Here is a 7,500-nt window from a genome sequence, read left to right as displayed (position 1 = left end):
AGTCATAAACAATTGAGAACAGAGAAATGGACATTGAAACAGTGTAGGTGTGACTTGGTAGGATATGTACAGCAAGTAGTGGACATAGTGAGCTCAGAAAGCATAAGAACAAGTATATACATTTGATTATTTACATTTGATTATTTACATTTGATTATTTACAATCCGGGGAGGTGGGATGTGGTGGGGGGGAGGGTGTTAATCTTGGCACATACAGATAGATACATAAAAACATTGACTTCACTTTGACAGCAATAAGATGCCAGTAACAATAATACTTGACAACTCTCCAAGATGCATGAAATGTTATGATATGTTTATGATGTTAGCCCAAATCAAATCACTTCTACAATATGAAGCAGCTTTGCTGACCTATGAGTGTTGTGAGGACATGTTTACACCATTATCTCTGCACCAGACTCTATCTTCTTGCTCGCCAACCCCCCGCTTTGGACCAGGGCCCACTTACGCCTCCCCCGCCCGCCCGCGACCCCGAAGTCCTCCTGCCCAGGCCAGCGCGAGGCTTAAGTCCCACCTGCTGCCTTCGCAACAACACAAAAGTTCATTAAGCAAGGAGAGAGAGAGAGAGAGGGGGGGCGGGGGGGATAAAGAGTAGTAGTAGAGAGAGAAGGAGACAGAGAAACAGAGAGAGAGAGAGAGAGCGATAGAGAGAGGTTGCAAAAGATAAACAGAAAGAGAGAAAGAGAAAAAGAGAGCAAAGAGAAAGAAAAAGAGAGGGAGAGGGACAGACATAAATAAAGAGAGAGGGAGAGAAAGAGAGAGGACAGAGAGTGACAAAGAGAGAAAGAGAGCAAGAAAAGGTGAGAGAGAGACAAAGTACAGAAAAAAGAGTGATAAATACTTATGGAGGGAGAGAAAGAGAGAATGAGAAAAAGAGAGCAAAAGAAAGAGTCAAAGAGAGTGAGAGAACGAGAGAGAGAATAGGAAAAAAAAAAAGAGAGAGAGAGAGAGAGAGAGAGAGAGAGATAGAGAGAGAGAGATTGAGTAAATTGGCCTGGTGGTTGTGGGGGGTTGCACATTCCTCAGTGATGTTATTATTTTACTGTTAGATGTGAAGTGAAGTGAATTATATTTATATAGCACTTTTCTCTAGTGACTCAAAGCGCTTTACATAGTGAAAGCCAATATGTAAGTTCCATGTAAAGCAGTGTGGGTGGCACTGGGAGCAGGTGGGTAAAGTGTCTTGCCCAAGGACACAACGGCAGTGACTAGGATGGCGGAAGCGGGGATCAAACCTGGAACCCTCAAGTTGCTGGCACGGCCACTCTACCAACCGAGCTACACTGTCTCACCTAGATACACTTATATACATACAAACATACATATATGCCCATTTTATTGTGTTACACAACACTACTGTTAGATACATTTGAGGAGCTATATCCATATAAACATACATAAATACCCATCCATTATGTATATATATATATATATATATATATATATATATATATATATATATATATATATATATATATATATATATATAGATGGAGGAGATGAAATAGATGAAATAGTCTTGTGATTTTTTTCCCCACACATACATATATATATATATATATATATATATATATATATATATATATATATATATATATATATATATATATATTGGTAGGGTCTCCCAAGGCAAACTGGTCCTAGGTGAGGGTTCAGACAAAGAGCAGCTCGAAGACCTCAATGAAGAACACGAACAAAGGTCACCGGGGCCCCCTCTGGAGCCAGGCCCGGAGGTGGGGCACGATGGCGAGCGCCTGGTGGCCGGGCCTGTCCCCATGGGGCCCGGCCGGGCACAGCCCGAAGAGGCAACGTGGGTTCCCCCCTCCAATGGGCTCACCACCCATAGCAGGGGCCATAGAGGTCGGGTGCAGTGTGAGCTGGGCGGCAGCCGAAGGCAGGGCACTTGGCGGTCCGATCCTCGGCTACATAAGCTAGCTCTTGGGACGTGGAATGTCACCTCGCTGGGGGGAAGGAGCCAGAGCTAGTGCGTGAGGTGGAGAAGTTTCGGCTAGATATAGTCGGACTCACTTCGACGCACAGCAAGGGCTCTGGAACCAGTTCTCTCGAGAGGGGCTGGACTCTCTTCCACTCTGGCGTTGCCGGCAGTGAGAGGCGAAGGGCTGGGGTGGCAATTCTTGTTCCCCCCCGGCTCAAAGCCTGCATGTTGGAGTTCAACCCGGCGGACGAGAGGGTAGCTTCCCTCTGCCTTCGGGGGGGGATGGGGACGAGTCCTGACTGTTGTTTGTGCTTACGCACCAAACGGCAGCTCAGAGTACCCACCCTTTTTGGATTCACTCGAGCTCCCCCGGGTGATTCCCTCGTTCTACTGGGGGACTTCAACGCTCAAGTTGGCAACGACAGTGAAACCTGGAGAGGCGTGATTGGGAAGATGGATCTGAACCCGAGTGGTGTTTTGTTATTGGACTTTTGTGCTCGTCACAGATTGTCAATAACAAGCACCATGTTCAAACATAAGGGTGTCCATATGTGCACTTGGCACCAGGACACCCTAGGCCGCAGTTCCATGATCGACTTTGTAGTTGTGTCATCGGATTTGCGGTCTCATGTTTTGGACACTCGGGTGAAGAGAGGGGCAGAGCTTTCTACCGATCACCACCTGGTGGTGAGTTGGCTGCGATGGTGGGGGAGGATGCCGGACAGACCTGGCAGGCCCAAACGCATTGTGAGGGTTTGCTGGGAACGCCTGGCAGAGTCTCCTGTCAGAGACAGTTTCAATTCCCACCTCCGGAAGAACTTTGAACATGTCACGAGGGAGGCACTGGACATTGAGTCCGAGTGGACGTGCCTCTATTGTCGAGGCGGCCGATTGGAGCTGTGGCCGCAAGGTGGTTGGTGCCTGTCGTGGCGGTAATCCTAGAACCCGTTGGTGGACACCAGCGGTAAGGGATGCCGTCAAGGTGAAGAAAGAGTCCTATCGGGCTCTTTTGGCTCATAGGACTCCGGAGGCAGAAGACAGGTACCGACAGGCCAAGCGGTGTGCGGCTTCAGCGGTCGCGGAGGCAAAAACTCGGACATGGGAGGAGTTCGGGGAAGCCATGGAAAACAACTTCCGGACGGCTTCGAAGCGATTCTGGACCACCATCCGCCGCCTCAGGAAGGGGAAGCAGTGCAATGTCAACACCCTGTATGCTGGGGATGGTGTTCTGCTGACCTCGAATGCGGATGTTGTGGATCGGTGGAGGGAATACTTCGAAGACCTCCTCAATCCTACCAGCACGTCTTCCTATGAGGAAGCAGGGCCTGGGGAATCTGTGGTGGGCTCTCCTATTTCTGGGGCAGAGGTTGCCGAGGTAGTTAAAAAGCTCCTCGGTGGCAAGGCCCCGGGGGTGGATGAGATCCGCCCGGAGTTCCTTAAGGCTCTGGATGTTGTGGGGCTGTCTTGGTTGACAAGACTCTGCAACATCGCGTGGACATCGGGGGTGGTACCTCTGGATTGGCAGACCGGGGTGGTGGTTCCTCTCTTTAAGAAGGGGAACCGGAGGGTGTGTTCCAACTATCGTGGGATCACACTCCTCAGCCTTCCCGGTAAGGTCTATTCAGGTGTACTGGAGAGGAGGCTACGCCGGATAGTCGAACCTCAGATTCAGGTGGAAAAGTGTAATTTTTGTCCTAGTCGTGGAACTGTGGATCAGCTCTATACTCTCGGCAGGATCCTTGAGGGTGCATGGGAGTTTGCCCAACCAGTCTACATGTGCTTTGTGGACTTGGAGAAGGCATTCGACCGTGTACCCCGGGAAGTCCTGTGGGGAGTGCTCGGAGAGTATGGGGTAACGGACTGTCTTATTGTGGCGGTTCGCTCCCTGTATGATCAGTGTCAGAGCTTTGTCCGCATTGCCGGCAGTAAGTGGGACCAGTTTCCAGTGAGGGTTGGACTCCGCCAAGGCTGCCCTTTGTCACCGATTCTGTTCATAACTTTTATGTACATCATTTCTAGGTACAGTCAGGGCGTTGAGGGGATCTGGTTTGGTGGCTGCAGGATTAGGTCTCTGCTATTTGCAGATGACGTGGTCCTGATGGCTTCATCTGGCCAAGATCTTCAGCTCTCACTGGATCGGTTCGCAGCCGAGTGTGAAGCGACTGGGATGGGAATCAGCACCTCCAAGTCCGAGTCCATGGTTCTCGCCCGGAAAAGGGTTGGGGAGAAGATCTTGCCCCAAGTGGAGGAGTTCAAGTACCTCGGAGTCATGTTCACGAGTGAGGGAAGAGTGGATGGTGAGATGGACAGGCGGATCGGACGCTGTATCGATCTGTTGTGGTGAAGAAGGAGCTGAGCCGGAAGGCAAAGCTCTCGATTTACCGGTCGATCTACGTTCCCATCCTCACCTATGGTCATCAGCTTTGGGTCATGACCGAAAGGACAAGATCACGGGTACAAGCGGCCGAAATGAGTTTCCTCCGCCGGGTGGTGGGGCTCTCCCTTAGAGATAGGGTGAGAAGCTCTGTCATCCGGGGGGAGCTCAAAGAAAAGCCGCTGCTCCTCCACATGGAGAGGAGCCAGATGAGGTGGTTCGGGCATCTGCTCAGGATGCCACTCGAACGCCTCCCTAGTGAGGTGTTTCGGGCACGTCCGACCGGTAGGAGGCCACGGGGAAGACCCAGGACACGTTGGGAAGACTATCTCTCCCGGCTGGCCTGGGAACGCCTCGGGATCCACCCGACCTCGGATAAGCGGAAGAAGATGGATGGATGGATATATATATATATATATATATATATATATATATATATATATATATATATATATATATATATATATATATATATATATATATATATATATATATATATACAGATGTAGATGATCATATAGTTGATATAGATGATCATATAGTTGATGTAGATGATCATATAGTTGATGTAGATGATCATATAGTTGATGTAGATGATCATATAGTAGATGTAGATGATCATATAGTAGATGTAGATGATCATATAGTAGATGTAGATGATCATATAGTAGATGTAGATGATCATATAGTAGATGTAGATGATCATATAGTAGATGTAGATGATCATATAGTAGATGTAGATGATCATATAGTAGATGTAGATGATCATATAGTAGATGTAGATGATCATATAGTAGATATAGATGATCATATAGTTGATGTAGATGATCATATAGTGGGAGTGTAGGGAAATTAAATCAACATGGAATAACATGAGTGGGTGCCAGGTGCCCACTAGTGGGAGTATAGGGGAATTAAATCAACATGGAATAACATGAGTGGGTGCAGGTGCCCACTAGTGGGAGTATAGGGAAATTAAATCAACATGGAATAACATGAGTGGGTGCCAGGCGCCCACTAGTGGGAGTATAGGGGAATTAAATCAACATGGACAAACATGAGTGGGTGCAGGTGCCCACTAGTGAGAGTATAGGGAAATTAAATCAACATGGAATAACATGAGTGGGTGCAGGTGGCCACTAGTGGGAGTATAGGGAAATTAAATCAACATGGAATAACATGAGTGGGTGCCAGGCGCCCACTAGTGGGAGTATAGGGAAATTAAATCAACATGGACTAACATGAGTGGGTGCAGGTGCCCACTAGTGAGAGTATAGGGAAATTAAATCAACATGGAATAACATGAGTGGGTGCCAGGTGCCCACTAGTGGGAGTATCAGGAAAGGAATGGTGAAGTTGCAGACACACAACTTTTACATGTTCAGATCGCTGCACACACACACACACACACACACACACACACACACACACACACACACACACACACACACACACACACACACACACACACACACACACACACACATTTGGCACGGCTGAAGTGTGGCGTGTAAAAAGAAAGCCTATTCGGGTTCCTGCTTCACACAAATCTGAATACACAGACACACACAATTGTTTTTCCACACACACACACACAGATAGAAATACACACGCAAACATGACACAATACGGACACACAAGTGAAAAGACACAGGTGTGATTCCACACAGATGGAGACACAGACACACACATGAGTACACAGAAGTGTGAATGGGATTAGGACGCAGCACACTTGCAAATAGCTTCGCTGCAATATTACTTCCATACTTTTCAGTTTTGACAAAAAAAAAGCACGTATTGCATATCTTCTCCACTTTAATATTATCTATTAGTGCAACAATATTACACTATCATACATTTCAAACTTTGTGTGTATTGTTAATATATGCTTGATTTACAATTCCAAGGCAAGTCAGCTATCAAATTGTGTTCTTTAACAATGAAAACAAATTTGACAGTAAAAAGTGTCAGCTCAGTTGCCAGAATCTTACTGGAAATTTTACAGTTAAATTTGTGACGACTGAGCTGCCAAATTTTCACTGCAAAATTGAATACATTTTTTTATAGTGTGTGTAAAAAATGTAGTGATAGGCAATTGTATAATAATATGAGGTGAATCCCTATACATGTTTATGAATTAATTATTCACGGCTACAAGCGGCCCTCTGAGGGCAACCATATTTGTGATACGGCCCTCATTAAAAAATGGGTTTGACACCCCAGCTGCAAGACTTGCCTTGAAATGTGTCTTTTGTATTATTTCACATCTGCAAACTGGTTGCTGATGCAGTGTCTGACCTGAACCCTCGGTTGAAAATGCTTACCGGTAATACATACCCATATCATGGTTCTTGTCTTGAAAAGCGTTTGATCTGAATGACTCTTGATAACTTGTTTATAGAAGTCTTCCTTATCTTTCTTCAGTTTTAAAATTCTCTCTGTCTTGATGGAGAGCTTCCTTTAATTATTACTTCCTGCTTCCATTGAAAGTCCAGTTTAGAAAACTGTTTTATTTTAGATATGTAATCCTCTATGTTATAAAATAAACGATCGCTAACTGTTTCTGCTTGTTGTCACTTATTCTGCAGCCGAGTAGTCGCAAGAATGATCCCTGGGATCACTAGCGCCCTCTACCACCAGGAGGCGGGATTACTCCAAGCCTCAGCCAGTGCGTCTTCGCAGCAGTTTTATGATTGCTCAGCACAAGAAATACGTCACACACATACAGTTGTTGACAAAATACACTGTACATTATATACCTCAGCTAACTAAACTATGGAAATGTATAATATAATTCATATAGCAATACGGTCTCACTGCACAGCAGGCCAGCAGTTAGCCGAGTCATTGCGCAATCCATGGTGAGGCTCAACTGGCTGCTGACTCACCGCAAGTCTCTTCTCAGTATTTGAACAGCAAATGTGAAAATTCAGCGATTTTGAATAAAAATACTGGTGAAGTTAAATGGAAAATATATGGGCTTGCACCAGTGGAGGTGCAGGGTGTAGAGCGGTAGCACATGAGAGCGAGTAGAGGATCTTTTTGTTTTAGAATAGTCTTTGCAATTTGGACTCCTCTCTCAGCATGTCCGTTTCCTTGTGGATGATGGGGACTTGAGGTAATGTGCTCAAAGTCATACTCTCTAGCGAACTCTCGGAACTCCTCACAT

Source organism: Nerophis lumbriciformis, linkage group LG03 (genome assembly GCF_033978685.3).
Source record: "Nerophis lumbriciformis linkage group LG03, RoL_Nlum_v2.1, whole genome shotgun sequence".
NCBI classification, from domain to species: domain Eukaryota; kingdom Metazoa; phylum Chordata; class Actinopteri; order Syngnathiformes; family Syngnathidae; genus Nerophis; species Nerophis lumbriciformis.
Note: the sequence above shows the minus strand (reverse complement) of the source record.